This window comes from Hevea brasiliensis, chromosome 11 (genome assembly GCF_030052815.1).
Source record: "Hevea brasiliensis isolate MT/VB/25A 57/8 chromosome 11, ASM3005281v1, whole genome shotgun sequence".
NCBI lineage: Eukaryota > Viridiplantae > Streptophyta > Magnoliopsida > Malpighiales > Euphorbiaceae > Hevea > Hevea brasiliensis.
This window is the reverse complement of record NC_079503.1, coordinates 59,274,533-59,292,875: the sequence shown is the minus strand read 5'-3', so window position 1 is coordinate 59,292,875 and position 18,343 is coordinate 59,274,533. Positions and strand designations below refer to the sequence as shown.

The following is an 18,343-nucleotide window of genomic DNA, read 5'->3' as shown; positions in this document are numbered from 1 at the left end:
CCTTTAAAAGCACTTCAATATAATTCTCAATCTCCAGTTCAACAGTTAAACAACACAATATCTTTTTCAAGTCAAATCCACAATAATTTTTCAAAGACTGAGATAAAAGAAATATAATACAATTTTTACAAGTCAAAATACTCATAATTTACTTTACAACTTCAATGTACAATTTTAATTTACAACTGCTCAAAATCAAGAACAATATATACATACAGTGAACATGCATTACAGTACAAAATGCAAAATGTGGTATACTCAATATACCCGATGATTTCTCGCTGAATGTACTAGCAGCCTTGTGACACCCCTTACCCGTCTACAGTGTAGCCGAGCAAGCTATGCCACACGGTGTACCGGCACACTCTATTTTACCTTAATTAATTTTTGTCAAGGTTTTGAATATAGTTTGTGAAATATAGTTCATTTATTGAAATTATAATTTATTTGAGGTTCCGAAAATTTTATAGAAAATCCGGCAGAGTACCGGCTAAAAATGGAGAAAACAGTTCTTCGGAACCTGTTAAAAACACTTCCAAAATTTGTATTCAATCATCTCAAACTCCAATATCCAAAATCTCAACAATATTTCTCAATTTCAGTTCTCAACAACCTTTTCATTTCTCAAACATCCATCACATGTGATAATCAAGTATAAATCACAAATAAACATTTACTTTTCCATTTACAAATAAAATTTTTACAATTTACATGAACATTTATATACATTACACAAGTTTAATTACATATGAGAAAATCAAAATTTATTACAGAATGCCAAAATGACACCTAGTGTCCTACCAATGCACTGCAGAAGTTGAGGTGACAAGGACACTGTGCAGAACTGCAGGATGGACTCACCCAGTCTGTGGTCTACTGGGCTCACGATCGGAATCTCCAGTACCTACGCGTGGCAAAAGCAACACGCTAAACAATAATGCTTAGTGGTGCAATAATATAATAAAAGAAAATAGCAAGAAATAAATGTGTATAGAATGTGTATGCTTTCTTTGTTTGGTGTTGGTATATTCATTATTTCATTAACTTTGTTCACTTTTATTTATTTGGTTGCCCCAAGTAACCTACACTAGACGATCGGATCGATAACGGGTAACCGCACTGGTACCTAGTACCTCGCCGTCACACCATCGGTCACATATGCATCTCCTGTGCAGGTAATGCCTAACAAGTCAGAATAATATCAGGCACAAGGCCAAGTCTCAATACAAAGTCAGAATGGCTAAAAGCCATGAAATCACAGAATGGCATATCGCCATGTATAGTACTGCTAACTGAACCCTATTGGCATGCCAAACTATCCAAACCAATCTTGTTAGGTATATTAGGGCATTCGATACTTTAAAATTCTTCAATCTTTGAATTTCAAGTTTCGGTGTCACTGTTCACCTCTTTGGTCAACTAAAATGTTGAATTTTAGGTAGAAATTAGGTACATTGGTTTTGGCACTCCCAACATACCACATTTTGCTTTTTACACTTGTTGGGATTGGTCACATTTACCATTTTTAACTTAAAACCAAGAGAGCAGAAAATTTCAGTTTTTGAAGCATATGTTTACTGTTCCATTAGGCCCTATTGCAGTGGGAATTTGAGGAAATGACAAACATGAAAGTTGTTCCTTATTTTGTCTAGTTGAATTTCATTTTTTGAATCACTCCATTTGGAATTTTGTAGCTCTAGATATGGTCCAAAAACCACAGCTGGCCGGATTGCCAATCTGCAGAATTGACTATATCTACAGTAACATAAACAGTAACTAGAGTCACTTGGTTGGATAGGTTCTGGCCATAATTTGGGGTAGGTTCCTTCATGAAAGTTGTTTGTCTATGTCTTAACTTGTTGCTGCAAAAATTTCAGGTCAATTGACCAAATCTACAGTGAGTTATGGCCAAATGAACAGTTACTGTTCATTTGGTCATTCTGCAGAATCAGTTGCAGGGTATCCGGATTGGGGCCAAGTTTTGGTCCTCTTGCTTTGGTCTTTTGGGCATGGTTTCTTCAGAAAAAATGTGCCATTATAAGCCTAGTTTCATGTCCAATTGGCCAAACACCAATTGGACCAACACAGCCAAAGTTATGGCTGTGTAATTGGACTGGATTCTCAGTCCCCATTCTGCTGTCTTTAGGCAGCATAGTCATTCTCTTTGCCAAGCCATTTTTCAGTCCAATTTATGGTCAACATACCTCAAATGGTCACTAATTGACCATTAGAGTGTTCTTTAATAGTTTCATAAGCCAAGTCAAAGTTTCACTTCTCAAAACCCTAATGTCCAACTCAATTTACCCATAAACCTCAATTAGCACACTAGTTCAACATCCATGCATATTCATACCTTAAACACCATTTCTAGCTCACTTTAAGTCCATTAAAACAATCAAAACCATTCCTCTATTAGGGCTGCCGAATTCTATGGTGGACATACACATGAATTTGTTTCATTTATTTCACAATTTCTCATCCATTACAAGCCTCAATCATGGAATTAATGAGTTTTAACTACATATATGCACTAACCTCTTGTAGGGAGATTTTTCCCAAGCTCAAAACTTCACTTTCCTTCTTCTTCTTGGCTGCCAAAAGCTTCCCCAAGTGATATGGTCAAGGTTTAATGAAAGGGGTTAGGGTTTAGTAGTGTAACAAAGGGAGAAATTAAGCTTGATTGAAAAAAAAAAAAAATCAATGGAGGGGTCTAGGGCATGTTTCGGCTGGCTTTTGGGGAGGGAGATGGCTGCTGCAATTTTTGGTTATTTGGTCTTCATTTAGTCTCTTTATTAGTTAGTCAAATAATGGCTTAATTGTGATTGGTCATAGTTTTCTTAATGACATCACCATGATGTCATAAATGAGCTTTTTCCTCACTTTCTTTTCTTTCCTCCACTACTCATTTTCAATTTAATTTCTAGTAATGTTTATTCATATTTTATGTCATATTAATTATTTACTCAACTGGACAAGTCGGCCAAAAATCACCTCTGAAGGCGAAATGACCAAAATGCCCTCCGTTTGGCTGAACGGGTCAAAATTGTCTGTACCGATTGAAAAATTTTTCTAGGTATTTTCTTGGTATTCTAATGCCATGGGAACCTCAATAACCCTTCTCTGGAGTCCCAAAAATTATTTTATAATTTTTCCCCCGGGTCTAGGGCTCCTCGTTGCGAGAACCGCAACTTCCCTCTGGTTACCCATCGCTAGGGCACCGGCTCGTTTAACTTGGTTGTATTTTATTTCTAAAATTTTTACTAAATTTTTCTTATTAATATTTGAGTTAATTATGATTCCCGACTTTAGTTTAAATATTTTTCCGGACGTTCTAGCTGTCCGGACCGACACCGGTCACCGGAACAGTAGAATGTATGGAGTTGGTACAGGGAGGGTGTTACAACTCTTCCCCTCTAATTTAAATTTCGTCCTCGAAATTTACCTGATGCAAACAGTTGAGGGAACTGTTGCCTCATCATCTCTTCACTTTGCCAAGTTGCCTCCTCGGTGTTGTGGTGCCTCCAAAGCACTTTCACCAATGGAATTTGCTTGTTTCTCAACTCTTTCACTTCCCGAGCCAAGATCCGTAGAGGTTCTTTTTCGTATGTCAAATCCGGCTGTATTTCAATTGCTTCTCTGGGGATGACATGTGAAGGATCTGAGCGGTATCTTCTAAGCATAGACACGTGGAACACATTGTGGATCTTGTCCAGTTCTGGTGGTAAAGCTAGCCTATAGGCCACTGGACCCACACGTTCAATGACTTCATATGGGCCAATGAACCTAGGGCTTAACTTACCTTTCCTTCCAAACCTCAATACTTTCTTCCATGGTGACACCTTGCGGAACACTTTGTCGCCAACCACCTATTCTATTTCCTTTCTCTTCAGGTCGGCATAAGATTTCTGTCTGTCTGAGGCAATCTTCAGATTGGCTTTGATTGATTTTACCTTCTCCTCAGCCTGTTTCACCAGATCTGGCCCTACCAATTTGTCTTCGCCCAATTCAGTCCAGCACACTGGAGTTCTACATTTTCTCCCATACAGTGCTTCATATGGGGCCATTTGGATGCTAGCTTGGTAGCTATTGTTGTATGCAAATTACGCGATGGGAGGTATCTATCCCAACTTCCCTCAAACTCAATGACACAACTCCTCAGCATATCCTCAAGGACCTGACATATATTTCATGTTATTGTTATCATTTCAGTTCAATATTTGTATTAATTCAATTGGTTCAATTGTTTACCTGGATTACTCTTTCTGATTGCCCATCCGTCTAAGGATGGAAAGCTGTGCTGAAGTGGAGTTGTGTACCCAAGGACTCATGCAACTTCTTCCAAAATCTCGATGTGAACCTTGGGTCTCGGTCAGATATGATGGAAAGTGGAATTCCATGCAGTCTAACTATCTCACTGATATACAATTCTACTAACTTTTCCAGTGAGTAGTTAGTCCTAACTGGCAGAAAGTGTGCTGACTTGGTCAATCTATCCACTATTACCCATGCTGCATCATGTTTCTTCCGGGTGAGAGGTAGACCACTTACAAAATCCATGGTGACCCGATCCCATTTCCATTCAGGTATGCGTATAGGCTGTAGCAAACCCGATGGAACTTGATGTTCTGCCTTGACTTGCTGACATGTCAAGCATTTAGTCACATAGTCAGCTATGTCTTTCTTCATACTGTGCCACCAATATCAAGCTTGGATCATGATACATCTTTGTACTTCTTGGTGCATAGCATATACCGGTGTGTGCCTCTTTTAGAATCTTGGTCTTCAATTCCCCATCATCCGTACACAGTCTTCCTTTGTAGTACAGGCACCCATCTGCTTTCACCCCATAATCAGTTGCTTTTCCCTCTGAGATCTTGCTCATAATAGCCATTAACTTTTCATCTGCCTTTTTCCCATCTAAAATCTGTCATGTGAGTTTGGCCTCACTTGCAACTCAGCCAAAATAGCTCCATCTCGAATCAAAGATAGACAGGCATTCAATGATCTCAAGGCTGTCATGGATTTTCTGCTCAAAGCATCAGCAACTACATTTGCCTTCCTAGGATGGTAGTCAATTACACAATCATAGTCCTTCAGGAACTCAATCCATCGCCTCTGTCTAAGGTTGAGCTCCTTCTGGGTTGGCAAATATTTCAGGCTTTTGTGGTCTGTGTAAATGTAGCATTTTTCACCATACAAGTAATGCCTCCATATCTTCAGTGCGAAGATAATTGCTGCAAGCTCTAGATCATGGGTAGGGTAGTTCTGTTCATGTGGCCTTAGTTGTTTGGAAGCATAAGCGATCACCTTCCCCTCTTGCATTAATACACACCCTAACCCATTATGTGAGGCATCACTATAGACCACAAAGTCCTTTTCTGACACTGGCTGTGTTAACACTGGTGCCTCTGTCAACATAGCCTTCAATTTCTCAAAACTGGTTTGACACTTCTCATTCCAGTCAAATCTGACATTCTTGTGTAACAACTTGGTCATTGGAGCAGCTATTAGGGAAAATCCCTTCACAAATCTTCTGTAATACCCAGCTAGCCCCAAGAAGCTTCTGACCTCAGTTGTATTTCTGGGAGGCTTCCATTCCATCACTGCTTCTATTTTATTGGGATCCACCCTAATCCCATCAGCTGACACTATGTGTCCAAGGAATGCAATCTCATTCAGCCAAAAGTCACACTTAGACAACTTAGCATACAGCTTCTTTTCTCTCAAGGTTTGCAGAACAATCCTTAAATGCTCATCATGTTCTTCCCTGGTCTTGGAATACACCAAAATATCATCAATAAAGACCACTATAAACCGATCTAGGTATGGATGGAAGATACGGTTCATAAGGTCCATAAATGCCGCTGGTGCATTTGTTAGGCCAAAGGGCATCACCAGAAACTCATAATGCCCGTATCGGGTCCTGAATGCAGTCTTGGGCACATCTACATCCTTCACCCTCAACTGATGATACCCTGATCTGAGATCAATCTTAGAAAATACTCCTACTCCCTTCAACTGATCAAACAGATCATCAATTCTAGGCAACGGATATTTATTCTTCACAGTCACTTTATTCAACTGCCGGTAATCGATGCATAGCCTTAAAGTCCCATCCTTCTTTTTCACAAACAGCACTGGAGCTCCCCATGGTGACACACTGGGGCGTATGAACCCCTTATCAAGCAACTCTTGCAACTGAGTTTTCAACTCTCTCAATTCAGTGGGTGCCATCCTATAAGGAGCAATGGAAATGGGTGCTGTACCCGGCAGTGTCTCAATAGCAAATTCGACTTCCCTTTCTGGTGGTAAACCAAGCAACTCTTCAGGAAATACCTCTGGGAAGTCTCTTACTGTGGGTATATCATTCAAGTTTGGCTTAGCCTGCCTAGTATCCACCACATGTGCTAGGTAGGCTTCACACCCTTTTCTCATCATTCTTCTTGCAACTGTGGCTGAGATGACATTGGACAAGAAATCTGTCCTTTCCCCCACAACAGTGATTTCATTTCCCTCAGGAGTTTTCAGAGAAATTCTCTTCAATTTGCAATCAACTATTGCCTGATGACATGACAACCAATCCATTCCCAAAATCACATCAAACTAGTAGAAGGGCAACTCAATCAGGTCCGCCAAGAATTCATACCCCTGAATCCTTAACGGGCAACCCTTGTATACCTTGTTCACCACTACACTGTGGCCCAATGGATTAGTGACCAGAATGTCTTGGTCACTCTCCCCTATTAGTATCCCCCTTTCTACGGGTAAGTTGATGCAAATGTAGGAATGAGTGGATCCTGGATCCACCAATGCATGCACAGGAGTATTGTAGAGGGAGAACGTACCCCTGATGACGTCCGGGGCATCTTGCTCCTCCTGAGCTCTCAGGGCATAATTTCTGGCAGGTGGTCTATTATCTGGCCTCTCTGCTGGCTCAGATGCAGGCCTCTGTGATGGTCCTACAGCCTCTGACTTGCCAGATTTTCTACCCCTCTATGGTGCAGGAGCAGGTCTGTCTGCTTGTGTTGGAACAGTTGTAGTAGTTCTGCGTGGACAGTTCCTCAGCTGATGCTCTGTCGACCCACATCTCAAGCAGGCACTAGTCACTCTCCAACACTTCCCCTTATGCCATTTCTGACAGTGTGGACACGCAGAAGATGCTGGGGCTGGTCCCCTAAACCCCATCCCTGGAGAGCTGCCCACTGATGGTGTGGACTGGCCTCTCCTAGAGGTAAATCGTGGCTCGGCCCCGTGGATCGACCCTGACCTTGTGGTTGGCCTGAACTCTATGCAGGTGGACCCTTGAACTTCTTCCCAAATGCAGGAGATGAACTGGACTGACCTGGGCCCCTCTTCTGCTGTCTCTCTCTTCTGGTCTGCTCACTGATTCTTACTTTTTCCACCTTTATTCCCAAGGCAGTGAGCTGGATCTTGATGTTGCCATTTAGTCCCTCTTCAAATCTCTTACATCTTTCTGCTTCATTAGGGACTATCTCCCTTCCATAACGGCTCAATCGGACAAATTCCTTCTCATATTCGGCCACTGACAGCTGTCTCTGCCTCAGGTTAATAAACTCTCTTCTTCTCTCTTCCAGGTATACAGTACCCACATATTTCTTCTTGAATTCAGAGAGGAAGAAATCCCAAGTTCTGACTTCATTTGCACTTCATCGACACAGTGTCCCACCACTCATATGCATCGTCTTGCAAAGAAAGATATGGCGACTTCGTGTTTTGCTCGAGTGCGGTGGAGTTGTTTTAGGACTCTGCCTGCTCAACCAATTCTACCGCAATGAGTCATCTTCTCTCTTGCCATAGAAGTCCACAGCTCCAAACTTTCTTAGTCTTTCCAGGTGTGATTTCTGCTGTGGAGCTAGTGGTGGTGGTGGTGCTGGCATTACCCCAGCTATTTGTCTAAAGAAGTCGGCCATTTATTGGAACATGGCCTGTGGAGGCTGAGTGTGCTCGCTTGAGAGGCGGAGCAGATTCTCTCATACCCCGGCCTCATTGCTGCAGGTGGAGCATGACTCTCCACTCCCTCCTCAACAGCTCTCTGAGATGAAGGGTCCATATCCTATTCAAAATAACAAAAACAAACAGATCTGCATTAGTGTCACCTCGACTCTTACAAAAGCAATACATGGTATGGACTCAATCTAGGCCCAGAAACGCCTAAACCGTGCTCTGATACCACTAAATGTGACACCCCTTACCCGTCTACAGTGTAGCCGAGCAAGCTATGCCACACGGTGTACCAAGCACACTATTTTACCTTAATTAATTTTTGTCAAGGTTTTGAATATAGTTTGTGAAATATAGTTCATTTATTGAAATTATAATTTATTTGAGGTTCCGAAAATTTTATAGAAAATCCGGCAGAGTACCGGCTAAAAATGGAGAAATAGCTTCTTGAACTGTTAAAAACACTTCCAAAATTTGTATTCAATCATCTCAAACTCCAATATCCAAAATCTCAACAATATTTCTCAATTTCAGTTCTCAACAACCTTTTCATTTCTCAAACATCCATCACATGTGATAATCAAGTATAAATCACAAATAAACATTTACTTTTCCATTTACAAATAAAATTTTTACAATTTACATGAACATTTATATACATTACACAAGTTTAATTACATATGAGAAAATCAAAATTTATTACAGAATGCCAAAATGACACCTAGTGTCCTACCAATGCACTGCAGAAGTTGAGGTGACAAGGACACTGTGCAGAACTGCAGGATGGACTCACCCAGTCTGTGGTCTACTGGGCTCACGATCGGAATCTCCAGTACCTACGCGTGGCAAAAGCAACACGCTAAACAATAATGCTTAGTGGTGCAATAATATAATAAAAGAAAATAGCAAGAAATAAATGTGTATAGAATGTGTATGCTTTCTTTGTTTGGTGTTGGTATATTCATTATTTCATTAACTTTGTTCACTTTTATTTATTTGGTTGCCCCAAGTAACCTACACTAGACGACTGGACTGGATAACGGGTAAACTGGCACTGGGTACCTAGTACCTCGGGCCGTCACACCATTGGTCACATATGCATCTCCCGGTGTGCAACAGAACAGCTAACAAGCTGTAAATAATATCAGGCACAAGGCCAAGTCTCAATACAAAGTCAGAATGGCTAAAAGCCATGAAATCACAGAATGGCATATCGCCATGTATAGTACTGCTAACTGAACCCTATTGGCATGCCAAACTATCCAAACCAATCTTGTTAGGTATATTAGGGCATTCGATACTTTAAAATTCTTCAATCTTTGAATTTCAAGTTTCGGTGTCACTGTTCACCTCTTTGGTCAACTAAAATGTTGAATTTTAGGTAGAAATTAGGTACATTGGTTTTGGCACTCCCAACATACCACATTTTGCTTTTTACACTTGTTGGGATTGGTCACATTTACCATTTTTAACTTAAAACCAAGAGAGCAGAAAATTTCAGTTTTTGAAGCATATGTTTACTGTTCCATTAGGCCCTATTGCAGTGGGAATTTGAGGAAATGACAAACATGAAAGTTGTTCCTTATTTTGTCTAGTTGAATTTCCTTTTTTGAATCACTCCATTTGGAATTTTTTAGCTCTAGATATGGTCCAAAAACCACAGCTGGCCGGATTGCCAATCTGCAGAATTGACTATATCTACAGTAACATAAACAGTAACTAGAGTCACTTGGTTGGATAGGTTCTGGCCATAATTTGGGTTAGGTTCCTTCATGAAAGTTGTTTTTCTATGTCTTAACTTGTTGCTGTAAAAATTTCAGGTCAATTGACCAAATCTACAGTGAGTTATGGCCAAATGAACAGTTACTATTCATTTGGTCATTCTGCAGAATCAGTTGCAGGGTATCCGGATTGGGGCCAAGTTTTGGTCCTCTTGCTTTGGTCTTTTGGGCATGGTTTCTTCAGCAAAAATGTGCCATTATAAGCCTAGTTTCATGTACAATTGGCCAAACACCAATTGGACCAACACAGCCAAAGTTATGGCTGTGTAATTGGACTGGATTCTCAGTCCCCATTCTGCTGTCTTTAGGCAGCATAGTCATTCTCTTTGCCAAGCCATTTTTCAGTCCAATTTATGGTCAACATATCTCAAATGGTCACTAATTGACCATTAGAGTGTTCTTTAACAGTTTCATAAGCCAAGTCAAAGTTTCACTTCTCAAAACCCTAATGTCCAACTCAATTTACCCATAAACCTCAATTAGCACACTAGTTCAACATCCATGCATATTCATACCTTAAACACCATTTCTAGCTCACTTTAACTCCATTAAAACAATCAAAACCATTCCTCTATTAGGGCTTCCGAATTCTATGGTGGACATACACATGAATTTGTTTCATTTATTTCACAATTTCTCATCCATTACAAGCCTCAATCATGGAATTAATGAGTTTTAACTACATATATGCACTAACCTCTTGTAGGCAGATTTTTCCCAAGCTCAAAACTTCACTTTCCTTCTTCTTCTTGGCTGCCAAAAGCTTCCCCAAGTGATATGGCCAAGGTTTAATGAAAGGGGTTAGGGTTTAGTAGTGTAACAAAGGGAGAAATTAAGCTTGATTGAAAAAAAAAATCAATGGAGGGGTCTAGGGCATGTTCGGCTGGCTTTTGGGGAGGGAGATGGCTACTGCAATTTTTGGTTATTTGGTCTTCATTTAGTCTCTTTATTAGTTAGTCAAATGATGGCTTAATTGTGATTGGTCATAGTTTTCTTAATGACATCACCATGATGTCATAAATGAGCTTTTTCCTCACTTTCTTTTCTTTCCTCCACTACTCATTTTCAATTTAATTTCTAGTAATGTTTATTTATATTTTATGTCATATTAATTATTTACTCAACTGGACAAGTCGGCCAAAAATCACCTCTGAAGGCGAAATGACCAAAATGCCCTCCGTTTGGCTAAACGGGTCAAAATTGTCTGTACCGATTGAAAAATTTTTCTAGGTATTTTCTTGGCATTCTAATGCCATGGGAACCTCAATAACCCTTCTCTGGAGTCCCAAAAATTATTTTATAATTTTTCCCCTGGGTCTAGGGCTCCTCATTGCGAGAACCGCAACTTCCCTCTGGTTACCCATCGCTAGGGCAACGGCTCGTTTAACTTGGTTGTATTTTATATCTAAAATTTTTACTAAATTTTTCTTATTAATATTTGAGTTAATTATGATTTCCGACTTTAGTTTAAATATTTTTCCGGACGTTCTAGCTATCCGGACCGACACCGGTCATCGGAGCGAGAATGTACGAGTTGGTACAGGAGGGTGTTACAAGCCTTGTCTCGCCGCCTGTTAATCATGCGCCTCGACAATGAAAAGCTATCGCTGAGTCAATATCTCAGTGGTGCACAACATTAACCAAATATAACTTTAAATCACAATTCATAAATCATATAAATGATGGATACGTAAAACCATAGTTAAATTCAAGACAATGAATGTCATAAGGAATTTAACACAATATCACAATAAATCAATGTAATCAAAACGTAGTTAAATTCAAAAGACAGTGAATGTCAATAAGAATTTAAACTCCATTTCACAAATTATCAAAGCTCATAATAGCACAATTTAGTCAAATAATTTACGAACACAGTGTTGCCAATTCATACACAACTTAAGCCATGACACAAAATTTCCGATCAATGCCGCGTTGTACACCACGACAAAGCAATCACAACCCCACTAATCGAAATCAATGAGGAAGGGAGCTAGCTATATAATGAGTACTCATCCGATCACCTCAACTGGTAAACCAGAGAGGGAGAAAAATAAACGATCACGACTCCATAAATGGAGAAGGAAAATAAACGATCACAACCCCATAAATGGAGAAGGAATGATATGATACTGTCATACTAAGTGTGAACACCAAATCAATTCCAAACATTTTATTCAAATGATTCGTGAGAATCCATTAAATTTCTAAAGTCATAAATTCATTCACAAAATGGCAACACAATTCATAATTAACTTCAAATTTTCACAAATCACACTAAATCAATTTTTCCACAGTTTCAAACTATTTACAATGCTTTTCAAGCAATAAGTATCCATTCAAACATATTTCCATAATTGAAAACAATAATATACAAATAGTCATAATTTATTTCAATTGAAAAAAATTCAAAAGAAATAACTGTTATGCACAAACACAATTTAAAACAATAATGTACAATAGTCATAATTCATTTCAATTGAAAAACTAAAAAGAAATAGCTGTTGTGTACAAACCTCTGATAACTGTCTCTAACGATAATGCTTGATAAGTAATTCACTGAATGCTATTATTTGCTTCATCAACCTAATATATCGACCCTCGATGCGTTCTAGGTAAATTAGGTTTTATGGTTACCAATATGTCACATTCGATAGTCTTTTATGGTTGGTACATGTTACCAAATTCATTTCCATGTATCTTGCATTTTCTTGCAATTTTCTGGATTCCGGGATACTAGTTTTACCTAGCCGGACGACCTAGTTCCCTCGGTTTTCGGGTTTCAGTCAAAACTACAAACTTGTAGATCTATGTGTTATTGCTTGCACGGCAAAATTTCAGGTCATTCCGAGTTATGTAGACCAAGATATGGTCATTTTACTATTGCTGGTCAAAGTGCATCAAAATCGGTCACTTCAGGTCATTTTAGGTCAATTTTGGTTCGGCCAGTTTTTTGGACCCGAACTTGTGCAAGCTGTTTGACTTGCTTATGGTCATTTATGAGCTTTGGTGTCTTCATAAGACTTTTAGATATGGGTCTTAACTATTCATGGTCAAAATTTCAGGTCAATTGGACCTGTTTTGAGTTAGTTATAGCCTAAACACTAACTGCTGCCCAAATGGCCAATTTTCAGGCCTTATTTGCACTTAATCCGGATTTGGTCATTTTTCAAGCTACCTTGCAAGCAGAATTTTGGCAAGTTTTCTTCATGAAAGTTGGCACATTTTGTGTCTAGTTTCACCTCCAATTGGTTTCATACCAATTGGAGCCACACACTCAAAGTTCTAGGCCTAAAACTCAAACTGCCTTATTGCATTTCTTTCATACACATCAAGGATCACTCCTAACACTTACCAAACTCAACATTCAAGTCAATTCTGGTTGTACCATAACCTAAACATAATTTACAACATATTATAGGTCATTTTGGCAGCTTACAATTACATTCAACATACTCCATAAAGTGCAGAATTTTTCAACTCAATTACAACAATTCAAGTACCTAACCATAACACTTTTACATGTTCAACTTTACACCATCATACATACCCTCAAACTGCCATAACCACTATCACAATTCAACACCATTATTCCATAAACCAAGCATGAATTCCAGCATTCCTCAAGAGTTAACAAACTATCGCAATGGTACCTTTACATTCCATTAATTTTCAAGCTTCAAATTTCAATTCACATTTACATATACTAAGTATACATCACCCAAACAATTTCATACACAATATACATTTAATCAATCATTTAATTCACCATTTACAAGCAAAAATAAACTGCCTTCAAAGTGTTTCCATGGCTGCCAAAAGTACACATCCCCCTTTAAACGTCAAACCTCAAAAATCTCTCCATAATTCAAGTACCCATAACATTCTTACTAACTTTAATGAAGCACTAACCAAAAACACAAACTTACCACTTTGGAAACTCTTCAAAATCTCTCCAAAACTTGGTCTTCTTGCTGCCTATCTACTGCCCAAGTGGTGTAGAACAGTTTTTGTGAAGGGAGCTAGTGAAAAATGCGGCTAAATCATGGTTGGATGGCTTGGTTAAGCTTTGGCCATGGAGTATCTTCAATGGAGGTTCACGGCTGAAATTTTGAGAAGTGAGGATGATGACAATCTGCTGGTCCAAATTGATGAATAAGTGGTCCACTTTGGTGGGTGAGTGGAGCACTAAGGGCCTTTAATATTAGTTTATTCATAAATTTCATTTTCCCACATTTAACTCTCCATTTTTGCTATTTATTTTAGGTACCACTAATTTAATTTTTCATTATATTTTCCAAGTGTAATATTATTTATTTTTAATGGACATTTAGATCAAAAGACAACTCGGGGTGTCAAATGACCACAATGCCCCTGCTCGGGTTGCATTCCCGATTTTTCGGTAACACCGGGTTTTGTCCGTTTTTCGATTTCTCACTTTTCTTTGTACTAATTAATTAATTTTTCTTTGATATTTCTAATGATATTTATACTTCAATTGATGTCTCTTTAAGTCCTAAAAATATTTTTCAGGGTTCCCCACGGTCCAGGGCTAGTCAACGGTCCACGCCGTGACTTTCCGGTGCGATCACCCATCGCTAGGGTTCTCGACTCGCTTAACTTGGTTACATTTCTTTGCTATTATTTTTCCTTTGTTTTTCTTGTATTTTCTTTTCTTGTATTTCATTATTTTATGTCTCCTCAATCATAACGAAGTGTAGTTCTAGGCATCCTAGCTGTTCGGACAACACTGGTCACCGGAACAGTAGAACGCATTACCGAACTTAGGGGTGTTACAATATCTATTTGCAAATCTTAGGGGAGATAGAAATGGCCTTCTTTTTATTTTTGAAATTGGTACTTCTCTCTCATCACAATTACTTTTTGTTTTTTTTAATCGTCACCTTCAGAAAAGTACCTTGCTCATATCCTAGCTAGCTTTTGGCCTAAGAATCGACATGGTGTTCATGAAGACCCCTAGTTGCTTTGCTTAATGAAAATAGCGGAGTAATTTTCAAATTCAGCCTTTTATTTCCCCCAATTTAAGCATCTACATATTATAAAATGCCCTGATAGATTAAACAAAGTTCTGAAATATGCATGACACTAATTTAAAGCACACATAACTAATCATTTCACCATTAAATCAAGCCTAAATGATTTATGCAGGAAAAAAAAATTGCTCTATGGTGTGGAGAAGAGGGAAAATCCATCACTAAAATTACTATTACCTTACCTAAAATCTCAAAAATTCAATCTAAAATAGAAAAGTCATTTCAAGGACGAAGCACTTCTCTCCGAGAGTTAATATAGAATCATGAATCAAGCTTATGAGAATAATTTTTTTTTATTTGATTAAAAAAAAATTACAGTAACAAATTTCTCCTCCCCCACACTTAAAACTTACATTGTCCCCAATGTAAAGCCCAAATGCAAAAGAAAAGAAAAAATGCTAGAAAATTAAATAAAATAAGATAAGGAAAAGAAAACAAATCTGATTGTGGCTAACAAACCTCCCATGGGTTGCCTCCCAAGAAGCGTTTTTGTTTATCGTCGTTAGCTCAACATGGCAAAGCTCCTTAATTCACATAAATTGGGTTACTCAATTTGAGCTCCTCCACTGTATGCTCCTGAAACCCCTCATAAAATGGCTTGAGTTTATGACCGTTGACCTTGAACACCTTGTTAGTTCCTAAACTTTGAATTTCAACTGCACCATAAGGAAACACATTAGTAACAACAAAGGGTCCAATCCAACGAGAACGTAACTTACTAGGCATTAGCTTCAATCTGGAATTATAAAATAAAATTTTTGCCCAATCACAAACTGCTTCCTTAGTTTTTCATGGAATGCCTTGGTCTTTTCTTTATAGATCCTAGAATTCTCATAAGCCTCAAGTTGAATTTTCTCTAATTCATGCCATTGTAATTTTCTTTCTAACTCATCCTCCATGCTTAACTCAAAAACATCCTACACAAATGTATCAACAACATCAATAGAAAAGATAGAATGATCATTAGCAGGATACTTCATGGCATCAAAGAAATTAAATTTGACAGTCTCTCCATCAAACTCCATAGTTAAGGTACCATCATCCACATCAATTTTTGTCTTGGCAGTTTTTAGGAAAGGTCTTCGAAACAAAATCAAAGCTGTCTTTGATGTGAGAGCACTATCCTCTATATCCAGAATGTAAAAATCTACAGGAAAAATCAATTCTCCAACCTACACCAAAACATCCTCAACTACTCCCAATGGGTAAGCATTAGAACGATCAGCTAACTGAACAATGACACTGGTTTCTTTCAAAGGGCCCAAATTTAAAGTTTGAAAAACTGAATTTGACATGACATTAATAGATGCTCCTAAATCTGCCATTGCACCTTCAAATCTAGAATCACCTTTTTTGCAGGGAATAGAAAATGAACCTGGGTCCTTACACTGAGGGGGTAATTTTGGCTGAATTAATGCTAACACATTTTCCCCCACACTGATCTTCTCATTATTCTTCAACTTGTGCTATGTTGTGCATAATTCCTTAGGGAATTTAGCATACTTAGGGATTTGTTTGATCGCATCAAGTAAATGTATGTTAACCTCAACCTTCCTGAAAGTCTCCCAATTTTCTTTCTCTTGTTCTTCTTTCTTAGTCTTGGCCAACCTGTAGGGGAATGGAGGAAGAATAGGATTATTAACCTTATTCAGTTTAGGTTCAGTATTTACCTCAACTTCAGGAACTTTAGACGCTTTTGCTCCTTACTTCTTCCTTTTCATTGACTCATGTGGAGTTTGGTTATCAACTTCTTTCCCACTCTACAACATTATAGCACTCGCATTTTCTCTGGGATTCATGACTGTTTATGATGGAAGCTTTCCAAAACCTTGAGCTTCAAGCTTACTCATAGATAAAGCTAACTAATCAATTTGCCTCTCTATGTTTTGAATACTATTTCTAGTCTCCTATTGAAACTATTGTGTATTATTAGCCAAAGCCTTAACAATTTCATCGAGTGACATACCTTGATTTGAGGGAGGTGGAGGGGGTTGATTCACTTGTGGTCTTTGCTGCTGGTATCGATTTTGTACCAGTTGATTCCCATAACTCAAATTGGAATGATCTCGCCATCCTGGATTATAAGTATTAGAAAAGGGATCATACTTGCGTTGTGGCTGTCCATAATTTCCTACTGTATTAACATGTTGCATTGATTCATCCTCTTATAACGTAGGACACATGTCAGTAACATGACCCGAACCAGAACAAATTCCACATACCTTAACAGTTTGCATATTCCCTATAGCCAATTGCCTCACTAAAGAAGTTGAATCAGAAATCTGTTTCTCAAGGTTAGATGTACTTACCTCATTAACCTTCTTAGGTGTGTGATCCATTCTCATTCCAAATTGTTGAGGGTTTGCTGCCATGTTAACATTCAGCCTCCTTGCCTCTTCTAGTGTCTTGTCAACCAAAGCTCCTCCACTAGCAGCATCTATCATACTGCGGTCCATTGGTAGAAGTCCCTCATAGAAATACTGAATTAGAAGCTACTCACTTATTTGATGATATGGACAACTTGCATACAACTCCTTAAATTGCTCCCAATACTCATACAAACTCTCTCCATTGTACTACTGGATGCCACAAATTTCTTTTCTTATATTGGCAGCACGCGAAGCAGGAAAATACTTCTTCAAAAATATCTGTTTCATCTCATTCCATGAGTTGACAGATCCAGAAGGAAGGTAATACAACCAATCCTTAGCTGTGCCTTCTAGTGAGAAAGGGAAAGCTCGAAGCTTGATTTGATCCTCTGAAACTCCTTGAGGTTTCATGCTGGAACACACAACATAAAATTCCTTTAAATGCTTATGTGGATCCTCACCTGCAAGACCATGAAACTTAGGCAATAAATGGATTAGTTCAGATTTTAACTCAAAAGCAACATTTAAAGCAAGGTATTGAATACACAAAGGCTATTGGTTTAGATCAGGAGCGGCCAAGTCTTTCAAAATAATAGCAGCCATGGTTTCATTTTTGGAATCTGAATTCGAACTTAATTCCCTTGGAGAATGGACTCCTTCAGATGTACTTGGAATCTGCCTAGCTTGCTTAGCCAATTTTCTCAATTGTTTAGTAGTTTTTTCTACTACTGGATCAAAGAGCAAGTCACCAGATTGAGAAGTTATTGTCAAAAACAAAAACAAAAAAAAAAATCAAAGTAAAAATAGAAAAATGCATCAAAACCCTAGAAAATGATCGAATTTGGCCTCAATAGGGTGGGGCCATTGGTCTTGATCAGAACGTCATTTCCTTCAAAAAACATATGGAGCGCTCTCCTAATTGAACCAAAAATCTATCGATAAATAGTAACAATGTAATTTTTACCGAAAACCTAAAAATAGTAACATTTCACAAATAAGGTTAATAACATAATATCCTAACATGAAAAATACAAAATCCAAAAAACCTAAGTCCCCGGCAATGGTGCCAAAATTTCTTAATGGTTGTCGATTCCACCAAAAATTAAATTAACTGAAATTACCAGTAATGAGATATTTGCTACGGTAAGAGGTAATCCAGGTCGAACCCTAGAAACTG

The 18,343-nt window shown here is 38.4% G+C and overlaps 1 non-coding gene across 1 annotated transcript; it reads left to right on the top strand.

Annotated features, from left to right (window-relative positions):
- The first annotated feature begins 17,299 nt into the window (after window positions 1-17,299).
- LOC131170782 (small nucleolar RNA R71) lies at window positions 17,300-17,406 on the top strand. The gene has a single exon (XR_009141548.1). It is a non-coding gene; the product is annotated as a small nucleolar RNA R71 (small nucleolar RNA).
- Window positions 17,407-18,343: the final 937 nt, after the last annotated feature.